This window comes from Pristiophorus japonicus, chromosome 7, assembly GCF_044704955.1.
Source record: "Pristiophorus japonicus isolate sPriJap1 chromosome 7, sPriJap1.hap1, whole genome shotgun sequence".
Classification (NCBI taxonomy): domain Eukaryota; kingdom Metazoa; phylum Chordata; class Chondrichthyes; family Pristiophoridae; genus Pristiophorus; species Pristiophorus japonicus.
In genome coordinates this window covers 72,427,375-72,443,944 of record NC_091983.1, presented here as the reverse complement: position 1 = coordinate 72,443,944, position 16,570 = coordinate 72,427,375, and the positions used below count along the sequence as shown (strand labels likewise).

Below are 16,570 nucleotides of genomic sequence, written 5' to 3'. Positions count from 1 at the left end.
CCCAGGAACGACCGCAGCTCCGTCACGTTCTGTGGTCTCGGCGCGTTCTTGATGGCCTCTGTCTTGACGTCGGTGGGTCTGATGCTGTCTGCCGCGATTCTTCTCCCTAAGAACTGGACCTCTGGCGCCAGGAAAACACACTTCGAGCGTTTCAACCTGAGTCCCACGCGATCTAGCCAACTTAGAACCTCTTCCAGGTTCTTCAAGTGTTCGATGGTGTCCCGACCTGTGACCAATATGTCGTCCTGGAAAACCACAGTACGCAGAACCGACTTTAGCAGGCCCTCCATGTTCCTTTGGAAAATTGCCGCGGCCGATCGAATCCCAAACGGGCATCTATTGTAGATGAACAGACCTTTGTGCGTGTTGATACAGGTGAGACCTCTTGAAGATTCCGCCAGCTCCTGCGTCATGTAGGCCAAGGTCAGGTTCAACTTGGTGAACGTCTTTCCTCCAACCCGGGTCGCAAATAGGTAATCTGCCTTGGGTAGCTGGTACTGGTCCTGTAGCGAAAAATGGTTGATCGTTACTTTATAGTCCCCACAAATTCTGACCGTGCCATTGCCTTTGAGAACCGGGACAATCGAATTGGCCCACTTGTTGAACTCCATCGGCGCGCTGGTGCCTTCTCACTGCAGCCTGTCCAACTCAATTTCCACTGTCTCTCGCATCATATATGGCACCGCCCGTGCCTTGTGGTGGATGGGTCGTATACCGGTAACCAAGTTGATCTGCACCTTCACCCCCGAGAAACTTCCAATGCCTGGCTCAAACAACGACGAGAACTTGCTCAGAACCTGGGCACGAGGTGTCGTCGGCAGATGAGCGCTCGGATGTCGTCCCAGTTCCAGCGGATTTTTCCCAGCCAGCTTCTGCCGAACAGTGTGGGGCCATCTCCTGGTACAATCCATAGTGGGAGTTCGTGCACTGCTCCATCATAGGAGACTTTTGTGCTGCGCTGCCAATAACAGGGATCAGCTCTTTAGTGTAAGTTCTTAGCTTGGTATGAATGGGGCTAAGCTTGGGTCTGTGTGCCTTGTTGCACCACAGCCTTTGGAAGGCCTTTTTGCTCATGATAGACTGACTCGCACCCGTGTCCAGTTCCATGGATACTGGAATTCCGTCCAGTTCGACTTTTAGCATGATCGGTGGACATTTCGTGGTGAAAGTGTGTACCCAGTACACTTCTGCCTCCTCGAGTCTCTAGTTCAGCCTGATCCGCCATGGATCGATCCTCCTCTGCAATGTGGTGGTTTGCAGGTCGTCTGCACATTCGCTGGAGATATTCCATTGTTCCACAGTCTTTGCACACAGTGTTTGAAGCGGCATTGATGTGCTCGACGATCACCTCCGCAGCGCCAACAAGGTGTTAATGCGAGGCAGTTAACGATTGCTGGCGGACTCTGGGTCATCTGAGGTCGTGTAGCTGCTCGCGTGTACGTTCTGCCATATGCATTCTAGTCTGAAAACGATGTTACTTTGTGTACAGTACTAGCCGAAACCTCTTTATGCTGCGAAATTTGTTTGGTGTTATCGCTGGTGGACATAAATGCTTGGGCTATCGTTATGGCTTTGCTCAGATTCGATGTTTCAACAGTCAATCGTTTGCGAAGGATAACCTCATGGCCAATGCCAAGCACAAAAAAGTCTCTTAGCATTTGCTCAAGGAATCCATCGAATTCACAATGTCCTGCAAGGCGCATTAGTTCAGCAACGTAGCTCGCTTCCTGGCCTTCAGACCGTTGACACGTGTAGAATCGATACCTTGCCATCAAAACACTTTCCTTCGGATTTAGGTGCTCCCGGACCAGCGTAAACAGTTCTTCATACGATTTGGTTGTTGGTTTCACCGGAGCTAGAAGATTCTTCATGAGGCCATAGGTTGTTGCCCCACAGACGGTAAGGAGGATCGCCCTTCGTTTGGCAGCGTTCTTGTCCCCTTCCAGCTCATTGGCCACGAAGTATTGGTTGAGTCGCTTCACAAAGGCCTCCCAATCGTCCCCTTCTGAGTATTTCTCCAGGATGCCAACAGTTCTTTGCATTTTCGCGTGGTTGTTCGTTATCTCGTCACCAGTTGTTAAGCTCATAATAAAGTAATGCAACTGAGTACTGTAGACAATGAGTAAGTGTGACCTTAGCTCCTTTATTCAAACTCCAGAGTGCCGGTACAGCATGGGAGGTCTGCTTATATACAGTGCTCCCAAGGGATGCTGGGATCCCTTGGGACTCCAACAGGTAAGCCCTCTGGTGGCGGTATGATACAGGTTGCCTAGGGTTGCATACATAACAATGCCAACCTAGTTAACACCTCCTTTCAATCTATTTTTATCCTATCCAATATCTCTACTCCCCCCACCCCACCACCTCCGCTACTGCGACATTAATTTCATCCTCTTTTGTGAAGACAGATGCAAAGTACTCAATTAATACCTCAGCTCTGCCTCTGCCTCCACACTCCTTGTTTCTCCCTATTCAGTCCCTTAACTACCCTTTAACTCTTTATATGTTTATAAAAGATTTTTGGGTTCCCCGTTATGTTAACCACTAAACTTTTCTAATACTCTCTCTTTGCCCTTCTTATTTCCTTTTTCAATTTACCCCTGCACACTCTGTATCCTGCCTGATTTTCTCTTGTATTCTGTCTCTGTTCTGGGCCAAACTGTCTCTAAGGATCCCTCCTGCAACAGACCTGCACTCGCATCTTTCTCTAACAACCCTCTGTGTGAAAAGAATTCTCATTGCCCCTCTAATTCTTTTGCCAAAAATCTGCGATCTCTGGTTATTGACCCACTTGCTAAAAGAAACAGATTCTCTGTTTTAATAGCTTTATGCGGTCTCCCTTAACCTTCGCTGCTCCAAGGAGAACAATCCCAGCTTCTCCAATCTCTCCACATAATTGAAAGTTTTTTAAAAAATTGTCCTTGGGATATGGGCGTCGCTGGCAAGGCCAGCATTTATGGACTATAAAAACATAAGAATTAGGAGCAGGAGTAGGCCATTCGGCCCCTCGAGCCTGCTCCGCCATTCATTATCATGGCTGATCTTCTACCTCAACTCCAATTTCCTGCACTGTCCACATATCCCTTGATTCCCTTAATATTCAAAAATCTATCGATGTCTGTGGTGTATTTGGACTTTCAGAAGGCTTTCGACAAGGTCCCACACAAGAGATTAATGTGCAAAGTTAAAGCACATGGGATTGGGGGTTGTGTGCGGACGTGGATTGAGAACTGGTTGGCAGACAGGAAGCAAAGAGTAGGAGTAAATGGGTACTTTTCAGAATGGCAGGCAGTGACTAGTGGGGTACCGCAAGGTTCTGTGCTGGGGCCCCAGCTGTTTACATTGTACATTAATGATTTAGACAAGGGGATTAAATGTAGTATCTCCAAATTTGTGGATGACACTAAGTTGGGTGGCAGTGTGAGCTGCGAGGAGGATGCTATGAGGCTGCATAGTGACTTGGATAGGTTAGGTGAGTGGGCAAATGCATGGCAGATGAAGTATAATGTGGAAAAATGTGAGGTTATCCACATTGGTGGTAAAAACAGAGAGACAGACTATTATCTGAATGATGACAGATTAGGAAAACGGGAGGTGCAACGAGACCAAGGTGTCATGGTACATCAGTCATTGAAGGTTGGCATGCAGATACAGCAGGCGGTTAAGAAAACAAATGACATGTTGGCCTTCATAGCGAGGGGATTTAAGTACAGGGGCAGGGCGGTGTTACTACAGTTGTACATGGCCTTGGTGAGGCTACACCTGGAGTATTGTGTACAGTTTTGGTCTCCTAACTTGAGGAAGGACATTTTTGCTATTGAGGGAGTGCAGTGAAGGTTCACCAAACTGATTCCCGGGATGGCGGGACTAACATATCAAGAAAGACTGGATCAACTGGGCTTGTATTCACTGGAGTTCAGAAGAATGAGAGGGAATCTCATAGAAACGTTTAAAATTCTGACGGGTTTAGACAGGTTAGATGCAGGAAGAATGTTCCCAATGTTGGGGAAGTCCAGAACCAGGGGTCACAGTCTAAGGATAAGGGGTAAGCCATTTAGGACCGAGATGAGGAGAAACTTCTTCACCCAGAGAGTGGTGAACCTGTGGAATTCTCTACCACAGAAAGTTGTTGAGGCCAATTCACTAAATATATTCAAAAAGGAGTTAGATGTAGTCCTTACTACTAGGGGGATCAAGGGGTATGGCGAAAAAGCAGGAATGGGGTACTGAAGTTGCATGTTCAGCCATGAACTCATTGAATGGCGGTGCAGGCTCGAAGGGCCGAATGGCCTACTCCTGCACCTATTTTGTATGTTTCTATGAATATCTTCTTAGGCAGTCCCTCGAAGGCAAGGATGGCTTGCTTCCACACTAAAAATTAGTTCTCAGGTGACTGAAGAGTCCAATGCGTGACCTACAGTCTCTGTCACAGGTGGGGCAGACGGTAGTTGGAGGAATGCGTGGGTGGGGTGCCTGGGTTGCCACTTGGCTTCAACTTGCTCTCAGCAAGGAGACTTGAGGTGTTAAACGCCTTCCCGGATACTTTTACTCCACTTTGGGCAGTCTTGGGCCAGGGATTCCCAGGTGTCGGTGAGGATGTTGCACTTTTTCAAGGAGGCTTTGACGGTGTCCTTGAAACGTTTCCTCTGCTCATCTGGGGCTCGCTTGCCATGTCGAAGCTCCGAATAGAGTCTCATGTCAGGCATGCGGACAATGTGGCCCACCCAATGGAGCTGATCGAGCATGGTCAATGCTTCAATGCTGGGGATGTTGGCCTGAGCGAGACCACTGATGTTGGTGCACCTATCCTGCCAATGGATTTGCAGGATCTTGTGGAGGCAGCGCTGGTGGTACTTCTCCAGAGTTTTGAGGTGCCTGCTGTACATGGTCCACATCTCTGAGCCATATAGGAGGGCGAGTAGCAATACTGCTCTGTAGCCCATGAGCTTAGTGCCGGGTTTGAGGTCCTGGACTTCAAACACTCTCTTCCTCAGGCGACCGAATACTGCACTGGCACACAAGGTATTGGACCTCGTCGTCAATGTCTGCCCTTGTTGATAGTAGGCTCCCAAGGTATGGAAAATAGTCCACGTTGTCCAAGGCCTTGTCGTAGATTTTGATAACTGGTGGGGGGTGGGCAATGCTGTGTGGCGGCGGCAGGTTGGTAGAGGACCTTTGCCTTACGGGTATTTAGAGTAAGGCCTATGCTCTCGTATGCATTGGTGAAGAAGGTGTTGACGATGCCTTGGAGTTCGGCCTCCGAGTGTGCGCAGACGCAAGCGTCGTCTGCGTACTGTAGTTCATTGACAGAGGATGGGACGACCTTGGGTCTGTCCTGGAGGCGGCGGAGGTTGAACAGATTCCCGTTTGTTCTGTAATTTAGCTCCACTCCAGCGGGGAGCTAGCTGAGGGTGAAATGGAGCATTGCAGCAAGGAAGATCGAGAAGAGCATTGGTGCGATGACACAGCCCTGCTTGACCCCAGTCCAAACATGAATTGGATCTGTGGTGGATCCTTTGGTCAGGATCACGGCTTGCATGTCATTGTGGAGCAGGCGGATGATGGTGACAAACTTTTGGGGGCAGCTGAAATGGAGGAGGACCCTTCATAATCCCTCGCGGTTGACAGTGTCAAAGAAGGCCATGTACAAGGGTTGGTGCTGTTCCCTACAATTGCCACGAGGTGAAGATCTTATCCGTTGTCCCCTTAGTGGGCGGAATCCACATTGCAACTCTGGGATGAGCTCTTCTGCCACAGGGAGATGATGATTGAAGAGGATTCTTGTGATGACCTTCCCTGTGGTTGACAGCAGGGAAGTTCCTCTGTAGTTACCGCAGTAGGACTTGTCACCTATCTTGAAGATGGTCACGATTACTTGGTCTTGCTACAGTTATTCAGGGTATTGGTGGAGGCCACACCTGGAATACTGCGTACAGTTTTTGTCATGTATGTACATGCTGTTTGTAGCCACCAGATGGTGTCATTATTGGAGGCCACTGAGCAGCACGCACATGGTGCTGCTCTGGTATAAAACGCCAGCCCTTTTGTGAGTCAGGCACTTTCGGCCAAAATAAAGCCGAAGCAAGGTTATACCTTGCTTAATTAAACACTACTCAGTTTGAACTTTTATTGCATACATAACATTTGGCGACGAGAATACAAGAACCTTTGTTTGCAAAATGAGCACGATTGGATTTTTAGAGTGATTCATGGAGGGAGAAGATTGGGCAGAGTTTGTGAGCCGTTTGAACCAGTACTTCGTGGCCAACAACATGAAGGGGGTCGACGATGCTGATCGGCACGGGCCGTGTTCGTCACTGAGTGCAGTTCAAAGATCTACGGTCTGATAAAGAATCTACTCATGCCTAGTGATCCAACAGAGAAAACGTTCGAGGAGTTGTGTACATTGGTACGGGAGCACCTCAAGCCAGACGACGGCATCATCATCTCGAGATACAGGTTTTATACACACGTTTGATTGGAGGGCCAGAGCACGGCGGAATTCGTTGCCGACCTGAGACGTCTAGCGGGACTGTGCAAGTTCGGGACGGTGTTGGCAGACATGCTGCGGGACTTCTTTGTTATCGGTATCAACCACGAGGTGATCCTGCGCAAACTTCTGGTGGTGGAGGAGTTGGATTTAAAAAGGGCCATCCAGATCGCTCAGTCATGTATGACGACGGACAGGAGTTTAAAGCAAATATCGGTGTTGAACCCAACCTCAGCAAGCACTGTAAATGCGATTGATTTGGCATTCGGTAGAGCGGTACATGGCAGGGCCTATCTGGCTGTGTTCACGAAACCTGTGGCTGCCCAAAGTCCGCCAGTGGGAATGTATCCGACTTCTCCGTGTTGGCGTTATGGGGGAAATCATCGGCACCAGCAGTGCCAATTTAAACAGTACAGTTGCAAAGGCTGTCTGAGAGTGGGGTATCTCCAGCGCAAGTGTCTGCAGATGAGCAAGCAAGCTGCGACACACCACGTGGAGGATGAGAGTCAGACTAGCACGGATCCGGATACGCAATCTGAGATGCCAGAGGAGGAAGTGTATGGACTATACTCTTTCACAACCAAGAGTAAACCAATTTTGATTAAAGTGAAGTTTAATGGGATACCGATATCGATGGAACTGGACACAGGGGCGAGTCAATTGATCATGAACGAGAGGGCATTTAATGAGCTGTGGGATAATAAGACTGTGAGGCCCAGGCTGAGCCCTGTTAACGCCAAGCTGTGCACGTACACCAAAGGACTGATAAAGGTGATTGGTAGTGCATAAATTAACGTGTCGTATAACGGTGCAGTTCATGAGTTACCACTGCGGATTGTTCCAGGCAATGGCCCAACGCTGCTCGGCAGGAGCTGGTTGGAGAAAATCAGATGCGATTGGAACAACATAAAGGCGTTGTCATCAGAGGAAGATACATGTGCCCAAGTATTGAGCAAGTTCCCCTCGCTGTTCGAACCGGGCATCGGCAACTTCACGGGAGCCAAGGTGCAGATCCACGTGGACTCAGATGCAAGACCCATCCATCATAAAGCTCGGGCAGTGCCGTATATGATGAGGGAGAAGGTCGAAATTGAACTGGACAGACTCCAGCGTGAAGGGATCATATCACCGGTCGAATTTAATGAATGGGCCAGCCGCATTGTTCCTGTGCTGAAAAATGATGGCACAGTCAGAATCTGTGGAGACTATAAGACTACGATCAACAGGATTTCAAAACAAGATCAGTACCCATTACCGAAGGCTGATGACTTGTTTGTGACGCTAGCCGGAGGGAAGTCATTCACAAAACTGGAGTTGACATCGGCCTATATGACGCAGGAGTTGATCGAGACGTCGAAGAGACTTACGTGCATTAACTCGCACAAAGGACTGTTTATTTACCACAGGTGCCCGTTTGGAATTCGTTCGGCTACAGCAATATTCCAGAGGAATATGGAAAGTCTACTGAAGTCCGTTCCCAGAACCGTCGTGTTGCAAGATGACATCCTGATCACCGGTCGTGACTCCAAGAATCATCTGAACAACCTGGAAGAGGTTCGACTGCATTTGGACAGAGTGAGACTCAGACTGAAACGCTCGAAGTGCGTCTTCATGGCACCGGAGGTCGAATTCCTCAGGAGGAAAATCGCTGTTAATGGCATCAGACCTACTGACGTGAAAACCAAAGCCGTCAAGAATGCACCCAAGCCGCAGAACGTGAAGGAGCTGCATTCGTTCCTGGGTCTACTCAACTACTTTGGTAACTTCCTACCTAAATTGAGCACCTTACTTGAACCACTGCACATGCTATTGAGAAAAGGCAACAACTGGCTGTGGGGCGCATTGCAAGACAGAGCTTTCGAGAAAGCCACCAATCTGCTTTGCTCGAACAATCTGCTGGTATATTAGGACCCATGTAAACGTTTAGTTTTGGCCAGTGACGCATCGTCATATGGAATTGGTTGTGCGTTACAACAAGCCAATGAGTCGGGAAACTTCAACCTGTCACGTATGCATCCAAAAGTTTGTCTAAAGCAGAAAGAGCCTACAGTATGGTAGAAAAAGAAGCTTTAGCGTTTGTGGATGGTATTAAAAAGATGCATCAATACCTGTTCGGTCTGAGGTTTGAATTAGAGACCGATCACAAGTCGCTCATTTCGTTGTTTTCCGAGAGCAAAGGTATCAATACCACGTTTCATCCTGCATCCAAAGGTGGGCGCTGACATTATCCGCCTATGATTATGTCATTCGCCACAGACCTGGCACAGAGAATTGTGCCGATGCTTTGAGCCGGTTGCCGTTGCCCACACCAGAGGTGGAAACGCCATAACCGACAGATTTAATGTTAATCATGGATGCTTTTGAGAGTGAAGGCACCCCTGTCACAGTTCAACAAGTTAAGACCTGGACCAGCCAGGACCTGATATTATCAGTGGTAAAGGGTTGCATCCTCAAAGGGGATTGATCTGCCATACCTAAGCAAATGTGCGAGGAGGCCAAACCGTACATTCGTCGCAAGAACGAACTGTCTATTCAAGCAGATTGCATATTGTGGGGCAATCGAGTTGTAATGCCTAAGAAAGGGAGAGAGAAGTATATGCGTGAGTTACACAGCACGCATCTTGGTATAGTGATGATGAAGGCCATCACCAGGTCCCATGTATGGTGGCCAAGAATTGATTTTGAACTGGATGCATGCGTGGTCCAGGATCCATGTAGATTTTGCAGGTCCCTTCCTGGGCAAGATGTTTTTAGTGGTGGTGGATGCTTATTCGAAGTGGATAGAATGCATAATCATGTCATCCAGTACGTCCATGGCAACCATAGAGAATCTCAATATCATGTTCGCGACACATGGTCTGCCTGACATAGTGGTGAGCGACAATGGGTCGTGCTTCACCAGTCAGGAGTTTCAGGAGTTTGTAAAACTTAACTGCATAAAACATGTGAGATCAGCACCGTTCAAGCCTATGTCCAATGCGCAAGCAGACAGTGCAGTACTAATTATCAAGCAAAGCATGAGGAGAGTAACCCAAGGGTCACTGCAGACCTGCTTGTCTTGCATACGGCTGAGTTACAGGACAAGACCCCACACACTCACAGGGGTCTCGCCTGCTGAACTCATGATGAAAAGAGGTCTTAAGACCAAGTTATCTCTTGTACACTCGGATTTATGTAATCATGTTGAATACAGAAGACAGAATCAACAAGAGTACCACGATCGCGCAACTGTGTCACGCGAGATTTCTGTTAATGATCCTGTATATGTGTTGAATTATGGTCAGGGTCCCAAATGGATCGCTGGTACGGTCATGGCCAAGGAGAGCAACAGAGTATTTGTTATTAAGCTCAAGAATGGGCAAACTTGCAGTAAACACATGAATCAAACAAAGCTGAGGCACACAGACGAACCAGAGCAGTTGGACGAAGAAACCGTCGATGACCAACCTACCTACCAGCAGCCTTCAGTGGACTCGAGGGTCATCAGTGAACCCGGAATTTCCATCATGGACTTGTTCAATAAAAATGGACTTGCAATTCCTGACATGGCCACTGCCACCCCCAAGTCAGCCATCCAGCCACCAGCCACAACATAGAAACATAGAAAATAGGTGCAGGAGTAGGCTATTCGGCCCTTCGAGCCTGCACCACCATTCAATAAGATCATGGCTGATCTTTCACCTCAGTACCACTTTCCTGCTTTCTCTCCATACCCCTTGATCCCTTTAGCCATAAGGGCACATCTAACTCCCTCTTGAATATATCCAACGAACTGGCATCAATAACTCTCTGCGATAGGGAATTCCACAGGTTAACAACTCTCTGAGTGAAGAAGTTTTTCCTCATCTCAGTCCTAAATGGCTTACGCCTTATCCTTAGACTGTGACCCCTGGTTCTGGAACTCCCCAGCATCGGGATCATTCTTCCTGCATCTAACCTGTCCAATCCCGTCAGAATTTTATATGTTTCTATGAGATCCCCTCTCATCCTTCTAAACTCCAGTGAATAAAGGCCCAGTCGATCCAGTCTCTCCTCAAATGTCAGACCAGCCATCCTGGGAATCAGTCTGGTGAACCTTCGCTGCACTCTTTCAATAGCAAGAACATCCTTCCTCAGATTAGGAGATCAAAACATAACACAATATTCCAGGTGAGGCCTCACTAAGGCCCTGTACAACTGCAGTAAGACCTCCCTGCTCCTATATTTAAAATCCCAAGCTATGAATACCAACGTACCATTTGCCTTCTTCACCGCCTGCTGTACCTGCATGCCAACTTTAAATGACTGATGTACCATGACATCCAGGTCTCGTTGCACCTCCCTTTTTCCTAATCTGCCGCCATTCAGATAATATTCTGTCTTCTTGTTTTTGTCCCCAAAGCGGATAACCTCACATTTATCCACATTATACTGCATCTACCATGCATTTGCCCACTCACCTAACCTGTCCAAGTCACCCTGCAGCCTCTTAGTGTCCTCCTCGCAGCTCACAACGCTACCCAGTTTAGTGTCATCTGCAAACTTGGAGATATTACACTCAATTCCTTCATCTAATTCATTGATGTATATTGTAAATAGTTGGGGTCCCAGCACTGGGCCCTGCGGCACCCCATTAGTCACTGCCTGCCATTCCGAAAATAATCCATTTATCCTGACTCTCTGCTTCCTGTCTGCCAACCAGTTCTCTTTCCACGTTAGTACAGTACCCGCAATACCATGTGCTTTAATTTTGCACACCAATCTCTTGTGTGGGACCTTGTCAAAAGCCTTTTGAATGTCCAAATACACCACATCCACTGGTTCTCCCTTGTCCACTCTACTAGTTATATCCTCAAAAAATTCCAGCAGATTTGTCAAGCATGATTTCCCTTTTCTAAATCCATGTTGACTTGGACCGATCCTGTCACTGCTTTCCAAATGCACTGTTGTTTCATCTTTAATAATTGATTCCAACATTTTCCTCACTACTGATGTCAGGCTAACCGTTCTATAATTACCCGTTTTCTCTCCTTCCTTTTTTAAAAAGTGGTGTTACATTAGCTATCCTCCAGTCCATAGGAACTGATCCATTGTCGATAGACTGTTGAAAATGATCACCAATGCATCCACTATTTCTAGGGCCACTTCCTTAAGTACTCTGGGATGCAGACTATCAGGTCCCGGGGATTTATCGGCCTTCAATCCCATCAATTTCTCCATCACAATTTTCCACCTAATAAGGATATCCTTCAGTACTTCCTTCTCACTAGACCCTCGGTCCCCTAGTACCTCCGGAAGGTTATTGGTTCAGTCTTCACGAAGGAAGATACAAAAGTATTTGTTCAACTGGTCTGCCATTTCTTTGTTCCCCATTATAAATTCACCTGAATCTGACTGCAAGGAACCTATGCTTGTCTTCACTAATCTTTTTCTCTTTGCAGTCAGTTTTTATGTTCCCGGCAAGTTTCCTCTCATACTCTATTTTCCCCCTCCTAATTAAACCTTTTGACCTCCTCTGCTGAATTATAAATTTCTCCAAGTCCTCAGGTTTACTGCTTTTTCTGGCCAATTTATATGCCTCTTCCTTGGATTTAACACCATCCTTAATTTCCCTTCTTAGCCACAGTTGAGCCACCTTCCCCGTTTCATTTTTACTCCAGACAGGGATGTACAATTGTTGAAGTTCATCCATGTGATCTTTAAATGTTTGCCATTGCCTATCCACCGTCAACCCTCTAAGTATCATTTGCCAGTCTATTCCAGCCAATTCACGTCTCATACCAGCGAAGTTACCTTTCCTTAAGTTCAGGATCCTAGTCTCTGAATTAACTGTGTCACTCTCCATCTTAATAAAGAATTCTACCATATTATGGACACTCTTCCCCAAGGGGCCTCGCACAACAAGATTGCTAATTAGTCCTTTCTCATTATACATCACCCAGTCTAGGATGGCCAGCCCTCTAGTTGGTTCCTCAACATATTGGTCCAGAAAACCATCCCGAATACACTCCAGGAAATCCTCCTCAATCGTATTACTACCAGTTTGGTTAGCCCAATCTATATGTAGATTAAAGTCGCCCATAACAACTGCCGTACCTTTATTGCACGCATCCCTAATTTCTTGTTTGATGCTGTCCCAAACCTCAGTACTACTGTTTGGTGGTCTGTACACAACTCCCAGTATCGTTTTCTGCCCTTTGGTATTCCGCAGCTCCACCCATGCAGATTCCACATCATCCAAGCTAATGTCCTTCCTTACTATTGTGTTAATTTCCTCTTCAACCAGCAACGCTACCCCACCTCCTTTTCCTTTCTGTCTATCCTTCCTGAATGTTGAATACCCCGGGATGTTGAGTTCCCAGCCTTGGTCAACTGGAGCCATGTCTCTGTGATGCCAATGATATCATATTCATTAATTGCTGCCTGTGCAGTTAATCCGTCCACTTTATTACGAATACTCCTCGCATTGAGGCACAGAGCCTTCAGGCTTGTCTTTTTAACACACTTTGCCCCTTTAGAATTTTGCTGCAATATAGCCCTTTTTGATTTTTGCCTTGGGTTTCTCTGCCCTCCACTTTTACTTTTCTTCTTTCTATCTTTTGCATCTGCCCCCATTCTATTTCCCTCTGTCTGCCTGCATAGGTGCCCGCCATATTAGTTTAACTCCTCCACAACAGCACTAGCAAACACTCCCCCTAGAACATTGGTTCCGGTCCTGCACAGCTGCAGACCGTCCGGTTTGTACTGGTCCCACCTCCCCTCGAACCGGTTCCAATATCCCAGGAATTTGAATCCCTCCCTTCTGCACCACTCCTCAAGCCACATATTCATCTGAGCTATCCTGAGATTCCTACTCTGACTAGCACGTGGCACTGGTAGCAATCCTGAGATTACTACCTTTGAGGTCCTACTTTTTAATTTAACTCCTAGCTCCCTAAATTTAGCTTGTAGGACCTCATCCCGTTTTTTTACCTATATCGTTGGTATCAATATGCACCACGACAACTCGCTGTTCACCCTCCCTTTTCAAAATGTCCTGCACCCGCTCCGAGACATCCTTGACCCTTGCACCAGGGAGGCAACATACCATCCTGGAGTCTCGATTGAGGCCGGAGAAACATTTATCTATTCCCCTTACAATTGAATCCCCTATCACTATAGCTCTCCCACTCTTTTTCCTCCCCTCCTGTGCAGCAGAGCCACCCACGCTGCCATGAACTTGGCTGCTGCTGCTCTCCCCTGATGAATCATCCCCCTCAACAGTACCCAAAGCGGTGTATCTGTTTTGCAGGGGGATGACCGCAGGGGACCCCTGCACTACCTTCCTTCCACTGCTCTTCCTGTTGGTCACCCATCCCCTATCTGGCTGTGTACCCTTTACCTGAGGTGTGGCCAACTCACTAAACGTGCTATTCACATCATTCTCAGCATCGTGGATGCTCCAGAGTAAATTCACCTGCAGCTCCAGTGCCGCAATGCAGTCTGTCAGGTGCTGCAGGCGGATACACTTCCCGCACATGTCGTCACCAGCGTCCCTGAGTTCCCACATAGCACAGGAGGAGCATAACACGTGTCCGAGCTCTCCTGCCATGACTTAACCCCTAGATTAACTTGATTTGGCAACAATGATAAATGTTACCTACTGATAAGGACAAGAAAAAGAAAAATTACTCACCAATCCCCAGCCAATCACTTACATCCTTGGCTGTGACGTCACCTTTCCATTTTTTTATACTTCTTTGTGTACCTTCTGTCCCTGCTACAGCTGCATCGGCTTGCCTCCGACGCTGCCCCGGACTCCCGCCTCACCGACTGATTCCCATAAGTTGAATGTTCAGCCATGAACTCATTGAATGGCGATGCAGGCTAGAAGGGCCGAATGGCCTACTCCTGCACCTATTTTCTATGTTTCTATGTTTCTATTCTTCGATCTCCCGCTGGGCCTTTTTATAGGCCTCCGATGCAGCCCCAGACTCCCGCCTCACCGACTGCGGACATTCACCCAAGGCCGGAATCGAACTGAGACCGTCCCCAGGAGCGTAAAGCACCGGACCATCTCAACCTGTGAAAGACTGTGATCAGATCTCAGAGGAGGGTATTGTCATGTATGTACATGTTGTTTGTAGCCACCAGATGGTGTCGTTGTTGGAGGCCACTGAGCACCACGCACATGGTGCTGCTCTGGTATAAAAGGCCAGCCATTTTGTGAGTCAGGCACTTTGGGCTGAAATAAAGCAGAAGCAAGGTTGTACCTTGCTTAGTTAAACAGTACTCAGTTTGAACCTTTATTGCATACATAACAGTTTTGGTTTCCATATTTAAGAAACGATATACTTGCTTTGGAGGCAGTTCAGAGAAGGTTCACTAGGTTGATTCCGGAGCTGAGGGGGTTGACTTATGAGGAAAGGTGGAGTAGGTTGGGCCTCAACTCACTGGAATTCAGAAGAATGAGAGGTGATCTTATCGAAACGTATCAGATTATGAGGGGGGCGCTTGACAAGGTGGATGCAGAGAGGATGTTTCCACTGATAGTGGAGACGAGAACTCGGGGCCATAATCGTAGAATAAGGGGCTGCCCATTTAAAACTGAGATGAGGAGGAATTTCTTCTTTCAGAGGGTTGTAAATCTGTGGAATTTGCTGCCTCAAAGTGCTGTGGAAGCTGGGTCATTGAATAAATTTAAGACAGAGATAGACAGTTTCTTAACCGATAAGTGAATAAGGGGTTATGGGGAGTGGGCAGGGAAGTGGACCTGAGTCCATGATCGGATCAGCCATGATCGTATTAAATGGTGGAGCAGGCTCGAGGGACCGTATGGCCTACTCCTGCTCCTATTTCTTATACTCTTATGATTACGGCATCTCCGAGAACTCCTGGCATGCTCTCCTCTTTCCCGATAAGAGAAATGAGGTTATGTATTCGCGCCAATAATGATTCTCCGCCATGTTTCAGTGCTTCGGTGGGGATTTCATCTGCTCCTGATGCTTTGTTGTTCTTTAGCTGTCGGATGGCCTTTACTACCTCGTGCCGTGCTGGGGTTGTGCTGAGATGGTGGCGGGTAAGTATGCTGCGGGATGGAGTCGAGGACATTTGCGTCGAAGACAGAGTCTCGGTTAAGGAGATCTTTGAAATGCTCCTTTCTGTGGGCACTGACTGCCTCTCTGTCCTTGTTGAGCACCACTCCGTTCTTGGCCAGCAGTGGGATGGGGCCTTGGATGCTTGGGCCATAGGTGGTCTTATTGCGCTAAAGAATCCTTGCACGTCATGGTTGTTGGCTAACTGCTGGATCTCCTGCGCTTTCTCCACTGACCATCTGTTCTTTAGATTGTGGTTTTTTTGTTGGACCTCAGTCTTCAGCCGCCTGTAGAGCTGCTTTCTTCCTCTTGAGTTGCATTGCTGTCTCAGGTTCAGAAAAGCCTTGCACTTGCGGCTTATCAGCTCCGGGATCTCCTGGTCGTTCTCGTCGAACCTGTCTTGGTGTTTCCTGGTCGAGTGACCAAGCATCTCTTCACGGATGCTAGTTATGGAGGTCTTGAGGGCAGACCAGGCCGGGTGGAAACTCTGTCTCTGGGTCACCAGGAGTCATCAGGTTGGCAGTAAGGTGCTGGCTGAATAGGGCTTTCTTATCAGGGTCTTTGTGCCCCAGCGTTGATTTTCCTGCGGCATTGTTTCTGTTTCTGTCGCTGCTTTGGGGGTAAATTGATGTTGATGACAAAGCGGATTAGGCGGTGGTCCGTCCAGCAGTCGTCCGCTCCTGTCATGGCGCGGGTGATACACATGTCCTTGCGGACCATTGCTTGGACAATGCCGTAATCGAGCAGATACCAGTGCTTGGAGCGAGGATGTTGCCATGAATCTTTGTACTTGTCTCTCTGATGGAACAAGGTGTTGGTTATGACAAGGTCGTGTTCTAGGCATTTTGTCAGGAGCAGAGTACCGTTGGTGTTGGATTTCCCTACCCACTCTCTGCCGATCACACCTCCCCAGACGTCTGTGTCCTCTCCAACTCTGGCGTTGAAGTCGCCAAGGAGGATCAACTTGTCGCCCATTGGGACTCGGGCCAGGGATTGTTCGAGGCTGGAGTAGAATTCTTCTTTGGAC

At 47.8% G+C, this 16,570-nt stretch overlaps 1 protein-coding gene across 3 annotated transcripts in view; it reads right to left on the bottom strand.

Moving 5' to 3' along the window:
* The window catches only part of pla2g7 (phospholipase A2, group VII (platelet-activating factor acetylhydrolase, plasma)), a 242,266-nt gene that overhangs the window by 185,874 nt on the left and 39,822 nt on the right, over positions 1-16,570 (bottom strand). Inside the window, exon 1 of one of the 3 annotated variants that reach the window (XM_070885055.1) lies at positions 14,145-14,165. The exons of the other annotated variants lie outside the window; for them this stretch is intronic. The gene's annotated coding sequence lies outside the window, so the exon portion shown is untranslated. Of the gene's footprint in view, positions 1-14,144; positions 14,166-16,570 lie in introns of those variants that run through there. 3 annotated transcript variants of the gene reach the window in all.